The following is a 23,305-nucleotide window of genomic DNA, read 5'->3' as shown; positions in this document are numbered from 1 at the left end:
GATGTAAATTCCCAAAATAGTTCAATCTTAAAAGTTATGAAAATTAAAAATCTCACCAATCCAGTAAGTTTTTGATGAAATGATGGTATCAAATAAGTTACAACCTAGATTATAGGATATATTAATTGAATTAGTCCATTCTCATACTGCTATAAAAACATATCTGAAGTCCCATAATTTATTTTAAAAAAAGAGAATTAATTGGCTCATGGTTCTGTGGGCTGTACAGGCTTCTGCTGCTGTGGCGGTCTCAGTAAACTTACCCTCATGGCAGAAGGTGAAGCAGAAGCCAGCCCATCTTCATATGGCTGGAAGGAGAGAGAGAGAAGGGGGAGGTGTCATACACTTTCAAACAACCAAGTCTTGTGAGAACTCTATCACAAGAACAGCAAAGGAGAAGTCCACCCCTATGATTCAATAACCTTACAACTAGCCCCTCTTCCAACACTGGGAATTACAATTTGAAATGAGATTTGGGTAGGTACACAGAGCCAGACTGTACCATTAATTATATTAATCTTCAACTAACTCAGCATTCATGAAGTTCTAATCATGATTACATATACCATGGACATGCAAACAAATGTTTTAAGTGCTTAAAACAAGTTTGAAATGAAAATATTCCTCCAAGAATCTCAATTATGCTATCTTTTCACTTAGAAAATCAAATCCTTTCCTATGGAAAACGTGAAAGCAAATTTTAATATAAACTTGTTATGAAAATTATGAAAAACTAGGATCCAAACTAATGATACTTCAGTATACTTTTAATATAATTAAACAGCTTTCATTAAAGAGTTTTCAGTAACTTTAGAGATAACATGCAATTAAAACAAACAAACATATTGTGGCTGGGCATGGTGGATCATGCCTGCAATCCCAACACTTCGGGAGGCTGAGAAGCACTGCCTGAGCCCAGGTGTTTGAGATTAGCCAGGGCGATATAGCGAGACCCTGTCTCTACAAAATATTTAAAATTAAAAAATTAACTGGGCATGGTTATGCATACCTGTGTTCCCAGCTACATGAGAGACTGACATGAGCAGATCATCTGAACCCAGGAGGTTAAGACTGCAGTGAGCCTTGATTGCACCGCTGCACTCCAGAGTAGGTAAGAGTGAAACTCTATTTCAAAAAAAAATAAAAAGAAAAGAAAAGAAGAGAAAAAACGTCATGTCACTTCCATTCCCCAAAGCCTTTAATAAGCTTTAAGAATCAGGTAAATCAAGTAAACTCTACTCCTTTGTTCTTCATTCAAATCTTTTTATTCTAATCATACTCTTTTAAACATTTATCCTTTATGTCAATATTTCATTCAAACTAGCCTAAATATTCTTTCGTAGTTCCAGGAACTATATTTTACTCATATCTCTTTATTTCTAGGCCCTAGCACAGTACTTAGCACAGAGAACCTAGTCTGAGAACTGATCTAAAATCCTCCATACCTCTGCTCAGATATTTATTCAATCCAGAATTCAATTTTTCTCCTCCTTCTCCTATTGAAGATTAAATAGATACTGACTCCTGAAGGTTCCCACAGTCTTCATTCACTGTGCTCCCTCAGCATTTTACCTGCACTGCTAGTATAATATATACTCTAGTCTGCTTTACGATTAATTATGTACATGTCTTGATTCCCTCATTAAAATATAAGTGCTATGAGCTCAGAGATTGCTTCATTTCTCTTTACATCCCCTGCCTGTAGAGCTCCTGCATATCACTGATGGGTGAATCTTTTCATTTGCTCAAGTCTTCCATTTCTGAATGCGCTTTTCCCCAGGTGTGAAAAACAGATTCACTGGCCAGGGTCTGGCCTTTGTAGGTTGAAGCTGTTTCCCTTCTCATAGCTTTGAATGTTAAATTTGAACATATCAGTAATAGACTTGGGTCATTCTGTTCCTTTATTTCTGTCCTTGGAGTTAGGATTTTGGAATGTAGCATACTAGTTTATATCAATTTCCTTGAAAATTTAAACAAAGATATGAAATAGCCATCTCATGTCATACTAGATATGGCACAACTTGTTGCTGTAATTATCTGTCCTCTGATAAATTAGCCTAATTAAGTACATCTGAACAGTGGGAGGAGGGTAGAGGTATGGGCTTGCCTCTTTTCAGATTTTTCAGGGAAAAGACAAAACAGGCACAGACCCACAAAGAAACTGCCACGTTTTCTCCCCTGATCTGTTATGGGGACTCAAGCACCCAAGGGTCACGGTCATCCTGTAGTTCCAAATGTTTAGTCTTAAAACACAAAGTAAACTCTCTGAAGTTTCCTCATAAGTAACTGGGAATAAGCATTGAGCACCTACTCCTTAATTTTAACAGGACTCCAGGCCAGAAAAACAAAACATGATGCTTTTGACTGCAAAAAACAAAGTGCCCATTAATACCACTTCTACATGTATATCACAGCAGTGATAGCTAATAAACCACTTATGAAATAAAAGAAATGGGGTTTGAAGATGGTATTTTAACCAAAGTGTATAAATTTTTCAGAGGCTTGTGTCTGAAAACCTGATATTTAGAGGATCCATTCACAAACATGCTACCTGCATCTCTGCCCATAGGCAAACATCACCAATCAGTTATGGCATCAGATCTCTTCTGCACTCTACCAAGAGGTCATTGATAAGAAGTAATATTTTCCCATGTAAAGTTAGGCAACCATCCCACAACAGAACAAACATGCAGCTAACAGATCCCTGGTTCTCACTGCATGTTCGGTTTTATGCAACCAACTGTTTTTCCCTGGTCACTGGTGAATTCAGAGCCTTCCACGACATCACAGTCTCGAAGGGAAGACAGATTCGATAATAATTTGTTTCAATACCAAGGAGAAAAATACGTTCAGTAGCAGAGGCACTAAAGTAGGGTGCTTAGTCAAGTCTATGGCAGAGATAGTTATTGAGCAAATGAATGAGCAGGGAGGAGTTGAGCACAGAACAGAAGAAAAGGTATTCAAGTAGGAAGAAATGGCATGAGCAAAGCACTGACTATAACAGCATGAGATGTGTGTGTATGTTTGCACATGTGTGTGTTGTGTCTGAAGGAAGCATAATATAAAGGTAACAGTGTTTCTAGAGGGAGAAGTTCTGAAATGGTAAGTTGCTATAAACGGGGTTAGATAGATAATCCAAAAGCAGTTTGGGAAGACCTGATAGGAAATTTAACCTTATTTTCCACTTTCTCGGCCCCTGCTAAAATGTGAAACTCCATTGAGGGATTTTAAAGAGAGATGACAGAAATAGAGTGAGAGAGACACACACAGATTGTTAACTTCATGTTTAAGAGGCAAATAAGAGGAACTTGAGTTACAGATTGGAACCAAAGAGTGGAGGAAGCAGGAGAAAGAATCAGGTAAACTCAACTGTAGTTATAATTCACTTGGAGCCAAACCAGCAGCCATCCACGCATGATACAAATGGACTATGGTACCATTCACCCTCCTCTCTCTAATCTAAAACCATTCCCATTATAATCAGCCCTCTGCATAAAACAATAGGAAACCATAGTTAAAATGAGCATATCATGTGTATCTCATAGATATCTGGATAGACAGTGACAAGGCTTTGCAAAAAAGGGAGGCAAGAAAGAGCAACTTCAACCATTCCTAAATTTGTCTTGCTTCTTAGGTTAATTAACAAAACAAAGCTTGCCAGAACGAAGTGTAAAGTGAAAGGGAAGTGGTAAGATACAGGAAATACCTTCAAAACTGTTGCCCTTTGCTGGAACAATTGTATAGTTGAACTGTCATATCTATACTTGGGACTAGCCAATGAATTATTTTATTCAACAGATTTACCAGAAAACATTTAACATCTACCATGCACAATTGTGTCGTGTTAAACCCTATGATGTTATAAGATATGAGCCCTGCTCTCAAGGAAATTTTGCTTCAAGTGGGAGATGTACACACATAAAATTGATAGTGAAATTAAAAACAGTTATGTACTATATACCCCGCTTGATGTTTCATGGGGAGCTAATAAAAGAGGCTTCTCCTGGGGATACTTGAGAAAGTGAAACTGCGTTTCAAAAGACGGCAAGATTAAAATAGAAAGAAAAATCTTGGTGACAAGAGAGTTTAAAATAACTCCAAACTCCTTTCTGTATAAGAGGAAAAGACCAAGAAGGAAAGGTAGTAAGGGAGAAAGTAGCCCAGCGCTCACTGCACATCTGCCATGCAGAGGCATGACATTTTCTATATATTTTCAATTGATTTTAACAAACATCACCCCTACTTTACTAATGTGGAAACTCCATATAGACGTTAAATGTCTTGTCCAAGATCACACAACTGTAAATAACCAGGGCAGTGACAGAAGCCTGCAGTCATCTGTGTTTAAAACAGGGTTTCTCACCCTCCGCAAATTAAAGCCTGGGGTAGATATTTCTTTGTTGTGGGGGGCTGTCTTGTGCTCCCCACTAGATGCCAGTAGCACCCTCTCTGCTGTGAAAATCACAGCCAAAATTATCTCCAGAGATTCCCAAATGTCCCCCTGGAAATAAAATCATCCCTAGTTGATTACTACTGATTTAAAGTTTCTTCACATGAGAATGAAGTAGGAATGAATTTACATTGAACATGAATTCGGGAGACAGTGAAGATATTAACTTTGATGAATCATCAGATGCATATTGAAAGATGTCAAAAATGGTGACATATAAATTCCTGAGCACATCAGCCTTAAGAATTGGATTCAGAAAACAGGTAGAAATAGGATAAGTTAGGCAGCCATGCTCATAAGTCAAACCATGCCACACAACCAGTACTGTGAGCCTGGCAGCAACTATAGTCCAATGCTGGATGCCTCACCTTGCTCACCACCTCCTGCTGCTGGGAGGAGACACAGCCTGCTGCTGCTGGCAGCGAACTCCCGGAAAGGATACCAATGGACCAACAACAGGAGGGATTCTCCTCCACTGTCCTCTTTTCATAACTACCTCTGGGTTCAAGTTTATCTGATTGTAAAGCTTACGTCACATGTCTGAGTCCTTCCTAAAAGACTGAATAGGAAACTGGGATCTCCAATTTTAGGTTTCTACAGTAACAAGTGGGCTCTGAAACCTTGTAATAACAGAAAGGAGGAGTCACTGGAAAGTCAGAGAGAGAAAAGAGAGAGCAAGAGAGAAAGAAAAAAAGAGAGATGAAAAGATAAATATCCACTATAAGTTTTTACCAGAGACAACAAACAGTGTTAACTCTTTGAAGAATGGAAGGAGATGATAAATCATTTTTGTAAAAAAACAACATAAAATCTTTTACTCAGATGAATACTGAAGCTAAGAAAAGCTAAGAGGCCTATTATATCACAGTAGTGGAATATTGTGCGGCTTGTTTCTGTTACCAGTAGAGCTTGCTGGAAACGGGGAGCTGTCACTGCATCAAAGTAGAGTGTGCTCACCGGGAAACTATCCGAAAGGTTGGAAGGAGAATGATCATACGCAAGATTACTGGAGGACAGCTTCGGGCTTCCAGCACCCCTTAAATCTTCATTCCTGCAATCCAAGCCAGCTTCTCTCTGTCCCCCGACTTCCTCTTTTTAACTGCCAGGCAATTTCAACTGTCTAGGTGCTGTTAAAATAGAGTGACTACATTTCAGGAATGCCAGATGAATATCCAAACAGTCTTCAAAGGAATGTAGATTTATCTCTCATTTACATGATCCAGGAAGAAGTTTATAGCCCAATTTCCTAACCTCTTCTAGGGACAGAATCAAGACTGGGAGAACTAAAACGCTCGCCCACTGTGATCTACGAGATGAAGACTTGTCCAAAAGGAATACATCAAAGAGACCCGGTTGCTATTTCTGCATAAGTTCTGAAACAACGTGTTAACTTTATAATCAGTGCTTTCAAGTAAGTTACACCTTGAATTACTCAGAAAAAAAGACCTGACCTTGTAAAAGTTCTTTACTTTCAGCCAAGTTTCCCTGTTTACTTTTCTCTCTGGTTTCTGCTGCGCCTTGTTCCTTCCTGTGGCTAGTGAGTCAAAGACAAACCTGAACTGTGAAATTGGCCCTAAAGACCGGATAGGGCCTCCTTTCTTTTGCTTTTGGATGCAGAGAAGTCTTCTCTGGAAAGACGTTTTTTCACTTGTGATAACCAAAAAGTCCTTGTGACTTATTTCATGTGTCCACTAAAAAGTTGAAATTGATATATTGGTTGGTCCTTGTATCCAGATGCTCCCCAAAAGCAGTCTTCTTTCATTTAAAGAAAAAAAAGAGGGGGTAGATAATGAAGATAATGGATCAATCTAGAAATAGCAAAGGACTGATTCTACCAATAAGCTGTAGGAGACAGACATTTATTTCTCATTTCCTCAAGCAAAACCAATATATATTTGGTTGAAGCAACACAGCTGCCTGTTATTTTTCCCAAATGTTTTTTCTCTGCCTTGAAGTCAGTTATCTGAATGGATTAGGAGGAGAGAGAGAAATATCTTGTGATATAAATTTGGTTTTACCTCTCAACAATAATAAGCTATGTGGTTGAAAATTTCCCTATTATTCAGGTAAGTTTAAGGAGAAGTATATTATATGGATTATTTAGGGTGCTTTTAGCTATGAGTAATTAAAAAATGCCTACTGAAACTAGTGCAAGTGTGAAAATTTTTGTTATCCGACTCAATAGGAAATCTCAACATAGTATGTACCTTGGAGTTACTTGATTTAACAATTCAAAGACCCAGCGTTTTAATGTTCTTCCAGTCCAACATGCATGGGGATGGTTTCATTTCCAGGATGGTAGCAAGACAGCAGTTCAAGGTGATCAATACGGACCTGATATACTCCAGAGGAGAAGGGCTTGTCTGACTGTGGTCTTCCTGACAATATGCATAAACTTTTCATAGGCATTTCCCAATACAATTGTCTTTACTTCTTAATAGTATTAGATCACGTATCTGCTCTGCATGCTTGGACTCATGGTTCACAAATTAGACCATAATACTATGAGGCATTTTGCTCGTCACAATGTCTTGATACTCTATTGATATTTCACAGAGAATATCTGGGCTTCTAAATATCCAGGAATGCATGGCAGCCCTGCACAAGGAAGAATAGTAGCACCTAAAATGTCAAGAGACCTTTGCTGAAAATACTGCCCATGACCTAACCTGGCATTCCTTGGACAGGAAATGGTTTTATATTTCCTGTAAGCACATGAATGTAGAGCAGATACCTGAAAAAAAGAAAGATTTTTTTCTATTAAAGAAAAACAAGTTGGCAATGCATTCTGGAGAGGCGACAAGTAGTGTTCCGTACATTATGTTATCACCAACCAAGAAAGATGCTATGTATTCATTTATTAGTTTAATAGATTTTCTCATATTGAAAAAAAATATCTGGAATTCCTAGAGATTTAAATACCAATTAAGAGCCTGTTGTAATAACCTGGGTTTGAAATACATGAATATGAACCAAGACAGTGGCAGAAAAGATGGAGAAAAATGAGCAGATTTCAGAGCTATATTAGAGGAATATGGATAAATACACCTTGGGAAGAGACCAGATTTAGGGAATTTGGGTGAACTCTTGGTCTCTGGCAGTCTACAGCTATCCACTGCATCCCAACCACTTCCTTGGAGTCACTGAAAAATGACATCCTGCTTACTATCTTCCTCTCTGCTAATATGTCTGGCACCTCCTTAATGAAATCAATAACCACCAATACGGCATATTCAGTGTTGTAGCTTCTTCATTTTTTAACATCCTCATCTCCAATTTTCTTGTTTTCCATGATACTAGTTCCACTCATTTTCCATGTTTATAATTGGAAATAATTTAGTAATAACATTAATATATAAGCAATACATTACATTTTATTACTAATAGATGCACCATTTCCAAAATCAAAATTTAAAACTTTCCTATATTTCTAGCCTTCTAACTTTGGTATCTTGATTCTGACAATTATTCAACTCCATCAACTTTAACTTTTAATCTAATTACTGAACCTCTTTTTTCTGTACTATACCGCCGTGTACTCAATTTATGCCTTACCTAAATGAGATTTGATGGCCCATCACTAAAATTATACCCTTGCATACATCTTGCATTGACTTAGCAGCCATGATTAAATGCAAGTATTCATCTGCTTTTTATCTGAAACAGTGACCAAAAAATAGCATTATTTTGCTTCTGTGTTTGTGACTGATTGTAATAACTGTCAGGCCTCAATCTGAGTAATAACATTCTAGCTCAATAGTTTTTGCATGAAATGATTCAATGGATGATGACATCATTCACTGAGATAGTGCACACAAGAGAAGAAAGAGAATACAGTGGATTAAGAATCCAGGTTTCACATGTTAAATTTCATATGTTTTTAGGTTATCCACACAGAAATACTTTGTAGGGAGCTATACATTAAACTTGGAGTATGGAAGGAAGAGAGAGAGAAGAGATGGAAGAATTGCTGGAGAAATTCTTATGTAGAACCTGTATGAAAGCCACATGAGTGGACGAGATAAGAGACATTATAGCCTTTAGAGGCAGCTTTCCTGGTTTGAGGGCAATTTATTTTTGTTAAACTCTAAAAATTGTTCATTCATCTGCAAATGTTTATTAAGCAATTACATCTTTTAGGCACTCTTCTAGGCACTTGGAATATATACCTATAAATAAACAGAGTAAATAAATTTTACCTTGTTAAGTTTATATTCAAATGTAGAAGGACAAAAAATAAACATAATAAGTCAGTAAATTATACAGTATGTTGGTAAGTGATATGTACTATGGCAAAACAAAAAATAATTGAGTAGAAAAGGGGGGTGAGAGATGTGAAGGACAGTGGGGTAGAAATAGTAGAAAGAGAATGCTTTATAAAAGATGATGGTCGAGACAGATGGCATTGAGAAAATGAATTTCTTTCTTTCTTTTTCTTTTCTTTTTTTTTTTTTTTTGAGATGGAGTCTTGCTCTATTACCCAGGATGCAGTGCAATGGTGCAATCTTGGCTCACTGCAACTTTCAACTCTCAGGTTGAAGTGATTCTCCAGCCTCAGCCTCCGAAGTAGCTGGTATTATAGGTGTCTGCCACCACGCCAGGCTAATTTTTGCATTTGTTAGTAGAGACAGGGTGTCACCATTTTGGCCAGGCTTGTCTTGAACTCCTGACCTCAGGTGATGTGCCTGCCTTGGCCTCCCAAAGTGCTAGGATTACAGGTGCAACCCACCGCACCCAGCCAAAAATGAGTTTCAAGCACAGACTTAAAGAGAGAAAACTAATAAGCTATCTAAGTACATATTTGGTAGAAGAATGTTATAAGTGGAAGATCGGGTAAGCAAAGAGACCAAGGTTGGACTATCCCTGCTGTGTTTGCTGAATAGCAAGGGAGGTGGTGTGGCTGCAAAAAAGTGAGCAATGAGAGGAAGAGTCATAAGAGAGGAAGTTGCAACATGGGGAGAAGGAAAAAGGCAGTTTGGGGAGTAGGGGAGTAGCAGTAGAGTAATCTGACTTACATTTTATTAGAAGGATCTCTATAGCTACCATGTTGAGAATAAGTTTTGGGAAAAGCAAGGGGGGAAACAGGAGACTAATTGGGAGGCTATCACAGAAACCCTGCAGAGAGGTAATGATAATGGATTAGGCCAGGGTGGTATCTGTGAAGGTGTGGAGCACTATTCAGATTCTGAGTATATTTTGGAGATAAAGCCAACAGGTCTTTAAAATACTGGACACAGAGTGTGAGAGAAAGAGAGGAGTCAAATATAAAGGTTTTTTGGGCCTCTAATTTTTTAGCCTGAGGAAATGGAAAGACAGAGTTGTCATCAACTGAAATGGGGAAAGCTGAATCAGTTTCAGTGGAAAATCAGGAGTTCAATTTTGGTGTTTGAGATGACTCTTAGACACCTAAAGAGTGGTGTTGAGTATTTAATTCCAAACTGCATCTATAACATAGAGACCACTGGGATAAAAATAGTGTTTAAGGGCACAGGGATGGTTTCACTCCTGGTTGCAGGAAATACTCAATACTCAAAGCAGCTTCAGAGTGAATTGGCAGACCTTCAGTGCGCTGTGGCCTCTTCACATGAAGAAAAGAAAGGATACAGAGCTGGCAACAGTGCTGAGTGTAGGAAAATTAATTTCATCTTTAATTAATGCCAAACTCCTATTCTGGGAGGACATTGTGTGAAATAAAACTTGGACTCAAAATCCAGAATAACATCAATCCAACCAAGATGTACTCAAGCAGCTCCTATAACAGCATGGGGTGATGATAATGATGCAAATACAATCTTGGAAGTATTGTTTCAGAAGTGGTATCGGTTACTCAACATGCTTTTTAAACACAGTAACAAGCACTTTGTATGCATCAACTCATGAAATCTTTATGATACTTTAAGAGAAGTACTATTGCTATCTCCATTTTATAGATGAAGGAATTGAAGCCCCAGAGAAAGGAAGAAACTTGTCCATTCTAAAAAGCAATGGTCTAGGTAGGAGTCTAAGTTTCAACTCTTCTATAAGCTGTGTGACCTTGAGTAAGTCATGCCCCTCTTTAAGACTGATTTTATAGAATTATAATTCTATAAAATGAGTTACGTTGGCCAGTTGACCTTTAAAGACCCTCCATTTATAGTGTCTACATGTATTTCATTTTCTTAAGCCTTTATCTAGTTGTCCTGACACCAATTTCTATAATTAGTTATAACTGTATACTGGTGTATAATATCAACATTAGCAAAACCCAAATAAAGGTTTATTATAACTAGGTCTGTGTAAAATACTTAAATTTTATTTTATTAATCTTCACAATCAATGAATAGAATACAGTTGAAATGGTGCTACCAATTCTGGTTCTACTCTTAACTGGCCTGAACGCTTCCACTTTCTCCTTTCTTGGATTGTTTACTCTGGGAATATTTCATTAAGAAACCCAGATGCCATATAGCAAGGCAGTCCAAGCACCATGTGGAAAAGAACCAAGGGCCCCCAATTTCCAGCTCTAAGTCCACATTGAGATTCCAAATGACCCCAGTCTTTCTAGTGCCCAAGCTGATACCTCATGAAGAAATAAATAAAACCCGCTCCACCCAAATAATTATGTAATCAATTGGTATTTTAAATTTTGGAAATGGAATTCTATGCAGCCATTACAAAGAATGAGATTTTGTCATTTGAGAGAACATGGATGGAGCTGGAGGTCATTATCCTTAGTGAATTAACGCAGAAAAGAAAACCAAATACTACATATTCTCACTTACAAGTGAGAGCTAAATGATGACAGCACATGAACATATAAAGGGGAACAACAGGTGCCAGGGACTACCAGAGGGAGGAGGGTGGGAGGAGGGATAGGACAGGAAAAATAACAAATGGGTACTAGGCTTAACACCTGGGTGACAAAATAATCTGTACGACAAACCTCTGTGACACAAATTTACTTATGTAACAAGCCTGTACATGTACCCCTGAACTTAAAAGTTAAAAGGAAATAAATAAATCTAGGGGGTGCTTTGTTTCACAACAATCAATAACTGAAATAGTTACTACTAATACAGCCATTTTATAGATAAAGAAACTAAAACCTGAAGCTTAAGAGAGTGTAGTTAATTGTAGAGCACTATAGATTCCTTCCAAGGAAATGATAGATAAATACCTGAAGAGGGGTCTTTCACATTCCAGAATCCACACTGGAAAACACTCTAGCGAACTGCCTTTTACCTTATTTCCAAATTATCAGTCATATATTTCTGCAGCATTTTATTTTGAACACTATTTTCTCTTTTGAGGAGAGCCTCTAAGCTTTCATGGGCATTGCAAAAATCTGTTCACTTGAATTAATTCTAAAATCCTAGAAATATTTAACAAATAATGTGGACTAAATATATTCTGAGATAATTCATATGGATTACAATGAAGAGCCAGAAATCTGGAGGAACTTCCTCTCTCGGTGGGTTTCTTTAATTTCCTAAAGCCCGAGGCAGTTACATTCAGCATTTAAATGATCTTGTCCATCTTGCCAGCAGTGCCTTAGACACCTGTGCATTAAATTACTGCAATATTGCTTTCAATGTGCACTTAGCATTTCCAGATTTTTATCATCTAGAAAAAGGCACCAATACATCATGACTAAGTTCCAAGCAGATGGTGCCAAATTCTACTTACCTGACACTTCTTTTTTTGTGAAGCTAAAATAAAATACTTTCAGCAAAGGCAACCATATAAAATAATTAAAGGAAGAAAACAAATGAGCAGACACAGCAAAAATGAAAAATCAAAGTGCTTTACATTGAAATAAGCTGACACAGTGATTTAGAGAAGCCAATGTAAGGCCAGGTGCAGTAATCCAGTAAGCCTATAATCCCAGCACTTTGGGAGGCCGAGGTGGGCGGATCACCTGAGGTTGGGAGTTTGAGAACAGCCTGACCAACATGGAGAAACCAGGTCTTTACTAAAAATACAAAATAAGCTGGGTGTGGTGGCACATGCCTGTAATCCCAGCTGCTTGGGAGGCTGAGGCAGGAGAATCCTTTGAACCCAGGAGGCAGAGGTTGCGGTGAGCCGAGATTCTGCCATCCATTCCACTCTTCATGCTATACCCCTATGCCAACCCTACACTAAGTACCTGGTGCTTGTCAAAATAGCGTTTAAATGAAGATTTATACCATAATTGGTTACTTTTTCTGCAGATCATTGCTAAAAATTAGGGTGAATGGAAAATGTACTGGAGTGTTAGGTGAGGGTGGGTAAATATAATATATATATATATAGCCAAATGTAAATACAACACAATTTTTATATGAAACTGGTCAAAATCACTGTAGGAGAATAGAATGTCTATTTAATGTGTTATTCTTATGGTATCCCTAGCATTCTTCTAACTTAAAGGTAAAATGTCTGATTATTGGCTGAGTGTGGTGGCTCATGCCTGTAATCCCAACACTTTGGGAGGCCAAGGAGGGTGGATCACAAGGTTAGGAGTTCAGGACCAGCCTGGCCAATAAGGTGAAACCCTGTCTCTACTAAAAACACACAAAAAACTAGCTGGGCGTGGTGGCACATGCCTGTAGTCCTAGCTACCCAGGAGGCTGAGGCAGGAGAATCACTTCAACCCCGGAGGCAGAGGTTGCAGTGAGCCTAGATTACACCACTGCACTCCAGCCTGGGCAACAGAGGAAGACTCCATCTCAAAAAGATAAATAAATACAAATAAAAGCTTGATTGCTGTTTCCACATTAGGTGGTGTTCATTTATGTAGTGCTTTATTATTTACAAGGTGCGATTATATATGACACTCTATTTGGTCCTTATAACAACCACCATATACAAATTCATAAATAAAAACAAGGAGTTCATTCAAGACTAAAATATCACAACTTCAGGTTGAAATCCTTGACCCTGAGTTTCTTTAATAAAAGGATGGGTGAATTATTTTTTAAATGTTTAATTGATTATTATGACATATACCTGTTCTAAACTGGTATTCCCTCCCATGTAAAATATAAAATGAGCTTTATTTAAAAAATGACTTAAAATATTCTTCATAGAGCCAATGACAAATTATTTAAGGAGTTATAATACCTAATGTCTGTCCACTATAAAACCATTCAGCACTTCTGTTAATAAGAGTCCAGTAATGCCAAAGAAAGCAGATATCATATTGGAGACAATGCAGATAATGGCGATCAACACATGGCCATCGCTTGACATCATCCGCAGTCACTTCTCCAGCCTCTTTTGAGAACTTTACTTTTTAAATTCAACATATTTATTTGTGTTGAGGTATAACTGACACACAGTAAAATTCACAGATGCTAAATGTATAATTCTATCATTCCAGAAAGTTTTCTTGTACCCTTTTCCAGGCAACCCTCACTCTAGAGGCAACCAAGTTTCTATTATTATTTACTTACTTATTTGTAGATGTCTCACTCTGTTGCCAGGCTGGAATGCAGTGGCGCTATCTCGGCTCACTGCAACCTCCCAGATTCAAGCAATTCTTCTGCCTCAGTCTCCTGAGTAGCTGGGACCACAGGCACATGCCACCACACCCAACTTATTTTTGTATTTTTTTAGTAGAGACAGGGTTTCACCATGGTCTCGATCTCTTGACCTCGTGATCTGCCCGCCTCAGCTTCCCGAAGTTCTGGTATTACAAGCGTGAGCTACTGCGCCTGGCCCGATTTTCTATTATTTTTAAGCAAACACGTCTTTTGCCTGTCCCACAACTTTATAAGTGTAGTATTTTGTATGTGTGTGCTCCTGGCTTCTTTTGCTCAGCATAATGTTTTTGAGTCCCATTCCTGCTGTTGTAAGTGTAAGCAGTTTGTTCTTTCATGTAACTGAGTACTATTCCATGTGTAAATGCACCTGTTTCTTTATCCATTTCCCTGTTGATGGACATTTGAATTTTTTCTGGTTTTGTCTCATTTTAAGCACTATTTTTTCTTCTCTTGCGATGGCTCCACAAATTAAGAAATCTTTCGGCAATTCAGACATGATGCTATGTGCCTGTCATCCCAACTACTTGACAGGCTGAGGCAGGAGGATCATTTGAACTCAAGAGTTTGAGTCCAATCTTGGCAACATTGAGAGGCCCATCTCTAAAAATATAAACACATTTTTTTTTTATTTAAAAAAGATATCGGTCAGCAGATGCACATTTTGCTTTGTGTATATGTGTTCATGTGCATATTAAAGTGAAATTTACTTTGTGAATCAATGTAAGAATGTTAGATCCTTTGCTTTTGAAATATAAAATTAAGTTGGTCTGGCTCCCAGATTTCATAGTGATGGGGTAGACATAAGCGGGTAGAGGGAGACAGTCTGCTGAAAGAGCCTCCCAGGACTGAGAGGCCTGCTGCCTGGAATAAACAGTAGGTGGTATACTCCTGAGGAAAAACACGTAAATGCAGCTCTAGCTGTCATTGCAGGGTTCTAGCTCTGTGCACAACACTTTGGCTATGGAAATCCTTCTATAATACTCACCAGTGAGATCCTGGCATCATGTGTGTAAACAGAGCAGCAGTTCCTATCGTTTAAAATCCCAGTTTCAGCTGCCTCTCTCTTTCCCTTCTTCTAAGGCACTTTAGCTTGTCATGGCTTACTTATTAAAGCATGGGACTAAATCCTCTCAGCCTTGCGTGTGTGGCTAATTCAACCTTCGGGGATGCAGTAAATGAGTTCATTACCATTCACTAACATGCATTTACCTAGCATCTGCTGTGTGCCAAACACTGCGCAGTGCTAGCTGACCTTCCAAGCAGATTGCAGAGAGAAAGCAGGATGCTGTAAGTTCAAGAACACTGTGGTTGGTGTCAGAAAGCCTGAGTCCAAGTCCTACACTTTCACTAACTATTTCTCATACCTTAAGCAATTCACTTCAACTTGGAAACTTAGTTATTTATTAACATCCAAGAGGTTCTAATTATTCAAGTAAAATACTAAGCTGCAAAACCAATGTAAATATTATAATTTTTCTCCCACTCAACTATTAATACTTAGTTCCCATATTTTTCAGAAAGGCATATATTTAAATCAGTTAATTTGACATAAATGAGTTTTCTCCATCAGTTAAAGATCCTTCCCATTTCTCCCCAGAGCTGTCACTGAGTCCCCCGGTGACTCATTAGGGAAAAATGAACTCTAAGTCAACATTACGTATCCACTTGCCCTACACTAACTCTCACATGCTCTTTGGCCCTCAGTTCCTTACTTCTCTAGAAAAGCTCCTTCTGTAAGACCTCTTCAGGTCTTCTGGCTCTAGTACAACCTCAGCACTGCTTTCAACTTCAAGAGGAGACATTCTAGATCTCCCAATGCTGTGCTGGATTGTTGTATAAGACCTGATGAGGCTCCTTCAGGCCTGTGATCATGAATAATCCACTTGACATTTATTCTCTACTCATCTGTACCTTGATTGGACGGAGAGGCTGTTAAGTCCTTGTGATTTCTCAGACTCTTAGCAGAAAGCAGTGTATTGGCAGAGCCCCTACTAGTATACAAGAAAACTGTGCAAGTTAGGAAAAAAAATGTTTCTTCTTTATGGAAAAATTGCAAAGATATGCCCCTTGCAGGCAGAACAATGAGAAGAAGCCTCCTTTCTTCCTGGTCTGATGGCTTGTGGGGCAGACTGCAAACTGAATTTCAGCCTCACTCTCAGCCTGGAGCCCAAAAGCAGGGCACAACTTGCACAATTGTGTGCAGAGAGCTGTCCCAAGGTCAAGCTCTCAGATCCCTCATCTTCCTGAGTCATCTCATTCTGTCCTTCCCTCCAGGATGGAGCCCAGATACTTCAGCTTCTTCCATCTCTCCTTTCATTTTCATCCTTCTTCTTCCTCATCTAGAAGGGGACAATACATCTTCTAATCACAAAATTCTCCTATTCTACATTTCTCTGACTATGACATAGGTTTTTGATAACTATAATGACTTTTCTCTCAAACAATGGTCACAGTCAAGCATATTATTTTAGAACTCAAAGCCAAGACTTGACTATTTCTTACCCTCCATATTTCTGTATGACATCTCTACCTAAGTCTTTCAAGGTCCAGTTGCCCCAGTGGGGGAAGGAGCAGAGGCTGAAAGACATACCTGAGACTGTGGCAGCCATGGGAGTGTGCTGTCTGACAACCCTTCAAGAAAGAATTTGCCATTCAGCTGTAAGGTAAAAAGTTAGCTGAGCAGCATTCAGCTATAGAGCCTACAGGATGTTAAGCTGATGCCTTGCTCTTCCTGTAACCCCTCCAGCCAATGACTGACCACAGCAGCTGTCTAGGGCTTAGCTGTTTCCACCTAAAACAGGACTTCTCTTAAGGAAAATCTTTGCTATAGATCTCGCCATGGGGTTGATCCTTGGCTGAATCTTTGTTAGGTCTGCATATCATCAGAAGATCTCCCTACACTACCTGGCTTCCTCCATTTTTATCTTTTACTCCCAATAAACCTCCTCTACTCAGGATTCAGTGTCACATCTCACATAACTCAAACTGACCCAGATCTGAAAATATTAATGCTTCGGGTAATGAGTGCAAAACTACTCTGCTAAATAGCAAAGTTGAAATAGCCAAATATTCAGTATAATTTCTATGAACTTTAATATTCTCTTTCTTCTCTCTCATTTCTTCCTAGAAATTATAAGTAAGTGAAAAAGCAATTACATGCCCAGGTAAATCACTTCAGTTCAAAAATGCCCAAATGTAGAGATTTAATTATTTCTGAACCTCTTCCTGCCTCCCCAATAGTCATCCTCATTAACAGCAACAAAGAAAGCAAAATGGCATGGGAATTGCCTTGCATAGCTCTAACCCCAAGGCAACAGCTCTACTAGAATAGAGCCTTGCTTTATTTTAATCACCCTTCAAAACTAGTGAAAGTGAGCAAATGAAAGTGATCGGAGGCTGTTAGAACTGCTGGTCTGGTAAATAACTGGTTAGCAAAGACATTATGAACACTATCTTAGCCATATGAAAAGCAGAAGCCTTCAAAAGTCCTAACTTCTAGGTATGTGTAAAATCAGCTCTCTGTATTCACATGTTCTTCATCTTCAGATTCAACTAAATACAGAAAGAAAATATTCATAAAAGTAAAAAATGACAATACAACTATAAAAAAATTAAAAATATGTTATAACAACTATTTACATAGAATTTACACTATATTTGGCATGGCAAGTAACCCAGACATGATTTAAAGTATATAGGAAGATGTGTGCGGGTTAGATGCAAATATTATACCATTTCATAGAAAACATTTTAGCATTTGTGGATTTTGTTATCTGTAAGGGTTCCTTGGAACAAACCCAGCATGGACACTGAGGTTTTAATTAAAAGTGTATATGTTTTTAATTAAAACCTCTTCGGGAGGCTGAGGCAGGAGAATCATTTAAACCTGGGAGGTTGCAGTGAGCCGAGATAGTGCCACTGCACTGCAGCCTGGATGACAGAGTAAGACTCCATCTCAAAAATAAATAAATAAATAAATAAAAACTTTATATGTATAGATATAATGTTACTTGTTTACTACTTTATACCTAGTCTGGAACACAACAATGCATTTTAGACATAAAAACTCAAATGATGAAATTCCTCAGCCTGATCATCTAAATTCTTCTCTAGACATAGCCTTGAAAGGCATTTGATTCCCTCAAAATCAAATCCATTTTAGAAAGACATGCTTTTCTGGAAGATAGCATGTCTCATTAATTTTTGGTGTATAACCCAGAAGAACTGAAGAGAGATGACTGGGCTTGATTACAGAAGAGAGCCATGTTGGGTGCTCTGACTGGCTCTTCTATAAGCAGAAATGGTTTTCTCTTTCCTCTTCTCAGGCATTTCAATGGGGTGGGGGTGGGGTGGAGTGGAGACAGAGAGACTGAGAAGGCGGGGAATGCTATGGTGACTATTACAGAAAGTCCAGATAATGTTGGTAATATGGTTTGTCACCACTCAAATCTCATTTGGAATTACAGCTCCCATAACCCCCAAGTGTCATGGGAGGAAATCAGTAGGAGGTAACTGAAGCATGGAAGTAGGTTTTTCCAGTTCTGTTCTCATGGTAGTGAATAAGTGTCATGAGCTCTGATGGTTTCACAAAGTGCAGTTCCTGCATACACCCTCTTGCCTACCGCCATGCAAGACATATCTTTGTTCTTCCTTCATCTTCTGCCATGACTGTGAAGCCTCCCCAGCCATGTCGATCTGTGAGTACATTAAACCTCTTTCCTTTATAAATTGCCCAGTCTCGGGTATGTTTTCATTAGCAGCATGAGAGCTGACTAATACAGCTGGTTTGCCTCGAATGAATCTGAGTGGTTTTTTGTTTTTGTTTTTCATCTATCTCCAAAAACAAGCAAGTGCTGTTTGCCAGTACCACCTTCAGGAAGTGAGTGGGCAAAGACTCTATGTAAAATGATGACTGACAAAAGTCTTGAAAACCAAAATAGGCACGCTTAGAAAAATCAAGAAGAAACTGCACATATCCTAAAGTATGGGGCCAAGAATAAGTTAAAGTAAAAGAATGGAACTGTTGTCAAAATATTGAGATTGTCTGGGCATTCTTACCATCTATAATCTATCATATGATTGATATGTGTTATATAATACTACAGTTTAATTAATATGTTAATGGAACTTTTTGGTTCTAAAGAAAAGTTGTAAGGACAGGCATGTGGGAGAAAACACTGCCACTGCAGTATAGAAACGAGTTTCGATGCACTGAAAAATCATAATCCAGACTATTTCAGGGGGTTCCCAGCCATGGAGATGACATTTGCATTGCACATAATACAAGTTCATAGTAGATTCTCTATGCATATTTTAAAGGTACAATAGATGCAGAGATATAATAGATACTATTAAAAATGCATATTGAGTCAATGAAGATTTTTACTACCTTAAAGGATTTTTACAAATCTACTGCACAAGCATAAGGGAGTTTATAAAGGGAGGATCCAAAATGGTCTCACATGGGCATCACAACTGCAATACCTATGACACCACACAGGGTCACATGGAAGGTTGAAACACAAATTAGTATGTAAAAGGTATATGATTATTTGATTAATCAGTTGATTTACTTTTTCTCATACCATATACTAAGTGCTAATGTGCGTGGAAGGAGAGTTGAGGAAAACAAGAAAGAGATTTGGAGGAAAAATGCAGTCCTTCAGTCTATGCCCCATGGAAGTTTATCATCTACTTTTAGAAATTTGTTATGTGGAAAAAGAATTTTCCAGCAAACAAAGGGGAAGGGAAAGAAGCAGCAAATTTTATTACTTGAAAACAGAAAGATTTCCTTTCCAATGGCCTGGGTTAGCACTTATCTGTGTGCTTTCACCTTAAAACATTTCACCTCTGTCCTGTTCATTGGAATGTGTCAAATTCTATAATGTCAAGGACAGAGAAGAAAGTGAAAAAAAATAAGGTTTAAATGAAGAGTCTTTCACAGAATTTGAAGGTTCAATCACCTCTATTCTTGACATAATTATATATGCTTCTTAATACATAGTATATAATCTCACATGCATTGGCCTACCAAGATATTAAAAAGAAGCAGAGCGATGCAGCTGGTGGCTGGGTGTCCCAGGGCCTTCAGAAATGACTCCTATGCCAACAGAATGTTATACCTATCTTAAAGTCACAGTAGGATTCCTTTGTGTTATATACATGATCTTGAAACAGCAAATACAGCTCTCCTGATGGGTACAATCACTTTGCTTCTTTATACTCTTATTTCCTGTTCCTTGCAGACCCAGTGATCTCCTTCAGCCTCTTCCTGAGTGTCTTGATGAGTAAATTAAAGAGTAAATTGAGTGGTTGTCTTATTTGATTTCCTCAGGAATTAGTGCAATGACAGATAGGCTATCTAAATGTGCAAACAGCTTTTTAAAAATTGTTTTTCCAAGGACTGTTCTCTGGATCATTCCTTATGATATCATTGACCACAGCTCTGACTACAGCTCAGAAAGTGAAAGTGATGAATTATTGCCCTAGTTGAAAGGTTTCCGAAATGAAATCACCTGGGACAAGCCAAAAATGCCCTTCACTCTAATGTCAATTATGGATTTGCCTTAGATCAAATTAAAGTAGTAAGTATTTTTGCTTTCCTCCTAGATAAGAAGCTATTTATGTATTTTCTCCTTTGTTTTTCTCTCTGGCAATGGCTTTTTCCTTTTCCTTTTCCCCCATGCCATGCCCTCTATAGCTGTCCAATACAGTTTCAGTACATTTGTAGTACAGTTTTCCCTCGGTATCTGTTGGGGGATCGGGTCCAAGACCACCGTAAGGGTACCCAAATATGCAGATATTCATGTCCCTTTTATAAAATGGAGCAGTATTTGCATACAATGTATGCAACTTTTCCCATATACTCCAAGTCATCCCTGGGTTATTTGTAAAAACTAACACAATATAAATGCTATCTAAGTAGTTGCTATATGTATTTCTATTTGTATTATTTTTAGAGTTGTATTTTCATTTTAAACATTTATTTCTATATTAATATATCTAATTCTGTGGTTAGTCGAATTCAAGGATGCAAAACCAGTGAATAAGAAGGGCCAACTGTAAATGTAATGCATTTAGTATGTTATCAGTTAACATCATTTTGAGTATATACTAACCATTAAAAATACAAGGAAAGGTTTAATAGGAAAAAATAAATTGAAGAAATGTGGTGACAAATCACTTAATGGGAAATAAAGCCAAGTCTCGGACACTCATAAATCCCTTGGTAACCTCTATTCCTTCTTTAAAAAAAAAAATCTGTGTTCCCTTTTGCAAATACATTTTAATTAACATTCATCATCAAAGAATCTATGAGTTACTGAAGGACAAGGACTAAGCAACAATGAGAAGTAAACCTGACTTTCAACCCCAAATCATAGTTTTACTAGTTCTTTAAAGACAAAAAGTTACTGAGACTTCCAGCAGACGTGGGGCTCACTTCACTTGACTATGACGGACCCAATTGCTAGGCAGCCACAGCTAGTTCTTGGCCTTCCTATTTCAGAAGAGAAAATAAAACCAAAGCTAAAAAAGTAATTTTTAAGTAGTGGACTGCACTAAGTTTTCAAAGGACACCTACAATAAAAACCCAGAATCTTTTTAAACAGTGAGTAGATCCATTTTCTACTCAAAACTTGGACTAATTTCTGTTTCACATTATTATGGAAATGGTCCCCTTTTAAACAGTTTGAAAACTCCATTAAAATAAGACATAATTTATAAACATTGAATGTTATTCAAAGTGTAAACCCACTGGACAGATTACTATGGGCCAAATAGCCACAAGTTCAAAATTGAGAGACAATAATGTGAGTGAACCTAATACCTATGTACCTACCTAGTACCTACCTAGTACCTATGGAATGTGGTTGCATGTGTTTTCGGAGAAGAATTCATAGTCTTAAATATGTATATTAACTAATAAAAATAATAAAATTAACATTCAAGTACAACAATTATAGAAAACAAGTAGATAAAACTAAGGAAGAAGAATCGATTTACAATGTTAAAAATCAAAAAATAATGAAATAGAAAAAATAGACAAAATAAATGAGCTTATATCAAATAGAGATAATCAGAGTTGATATGTAGAAAACAAAATAAACCAATATGTAGCTATCAAGCCATAAAGGAAGGTACAAATATAAATAATAAAAATGAAAGAATAGGAAAAAACTGCAGATAAAAGAAAAAAATTTTTAATGTAAGCAATAGTTTATTTAACTCTATATACATACATTAATTTGAAAAGTCTGTGAAAATTAAAATTGACCCCAGATGATATGGTAAGAACAAACCAGCAAAATACAAAAAGAGTGTTTTATGAAATACCTCCCCCCCCACAAAAAAAAAAACAATGTATTTCAATTTGGACTTCATTTGAAAATCATCTAGGGTTTCCAAAAAGAGTGATGCCTCATTGCAGACTAAATCAGGATTACGGCATCTACCTTTCATAAAGGAACACGTAAAAACGATGATCTCATCAAGAATTAGAGAACTCAGCCTACAATTCAAAGTACATCTCTGTGAAGTAATTGTAGGGCTTCAAAGGCATTTAGGCCTTAGAAAACCAAAATACCAAAAAGAAAGAAGCCCTAACAGGTGAACTGATGCTCTGTACGCTACTGTTCTCTTTGGAGCACCTGCTGACTCATGGAACAGGAATGGAAGCCTGGAGATTCAAGCAAATGAATACTCAAAAGAGGCAGAAAAATCAGCAAGGCTTTGCCAATCTCTCAGAAATTGGAAGAAAAAAATAGAATTCGGGACTGACAGAGGCAGCCAGGAATGGAGCAGCCAATATCCCAGAGAAAGATAATACAGAATAGTGACACTTTGGTATCCCCCAAAGACATTTACTGAATTATCAAGCTATTCAATCAGGGAGGTTAAAATTCCATACACACAGTCTAAAAAAGGCACAAAGATGTTTCTGGCAGTTTCATGGTGCTAATGAGCTAAAAATTGAAATTCCAGAATTGGTTCCCAAGCAGTATTGTCTCTACGCTCTCAGTCAAAAACCATGGAGAAATATGTCCTAAAAATAAAAGGATATCAGAAATAGACTAAGCCTTATAAAAACCTAGTCTGAGCCAGCTCTATCCTTGATCGGATTAAGCTGATCTGCCTCTACATCATCCAGAGCATCCACAATTTGTCATAGAGTTAAATAAAGTATATCATAAAATAAAACCCAGAGGAAAAAAACAAACAATAGACTATAACCACAGGCAACCTAGTTATAAGTAATTAGGTACATACTTGGAAATAACTGAGATTAACACATTCTGGAGTTCTTTATGAGCCAAATGATTTTTTTTTTTTTTTATTGGCCGGATGTGGTGGC

General features: G+C 37.7%; 1 long non-coding RNA gene across 1 annotated transcript in view; it reads right to left on the bottom strand.

Moving 5' to 3' along the window:
* LOC118148870 (uncharacterized) overlaps positions 1–1,118 on the bottom strand; it is a 35,776-nt gene extending 34,658 nt beyond the window's left edge. Inside the window, exons 1-2 of the long non-coding RNA XR_004735914.3 lie at positions 1,010–1,118; positions 264–308 (exon numbers count right to left, since the gene is read on the bottom strand). This is a non-coding gene — a long non-coding RNA (uncharacterized LOC118148870). The remainder of the gene's footprint in view (positions 1–263; positions 309–1,009) is intronic.
* Between the last annotated feature and the right edge of the window lie 22,187 nt (positions 1,119–23,305).

The sequence above is a fragment of the Callithrix jacchus genome, chromosome 17, assembly GCF_049354715.1.
Source record: "Callithrix jacchus isolate 240 chromosome 17, calJac240_pri, whole genome shotgun sequence".
In the NCBI taxonomy this organism is placed as follows: domain Eukaryota; kingdom Metazoa; phylum Chordata; class Mammalia; order Primates; family Cebidae; genus Callithrix; species Callithrix jacchus.
The sequence above is the reverse complement of the archived record's forward strand: the minus strand, read 5'-3'. Positions and strand labels throughout refer to the sequence as shown.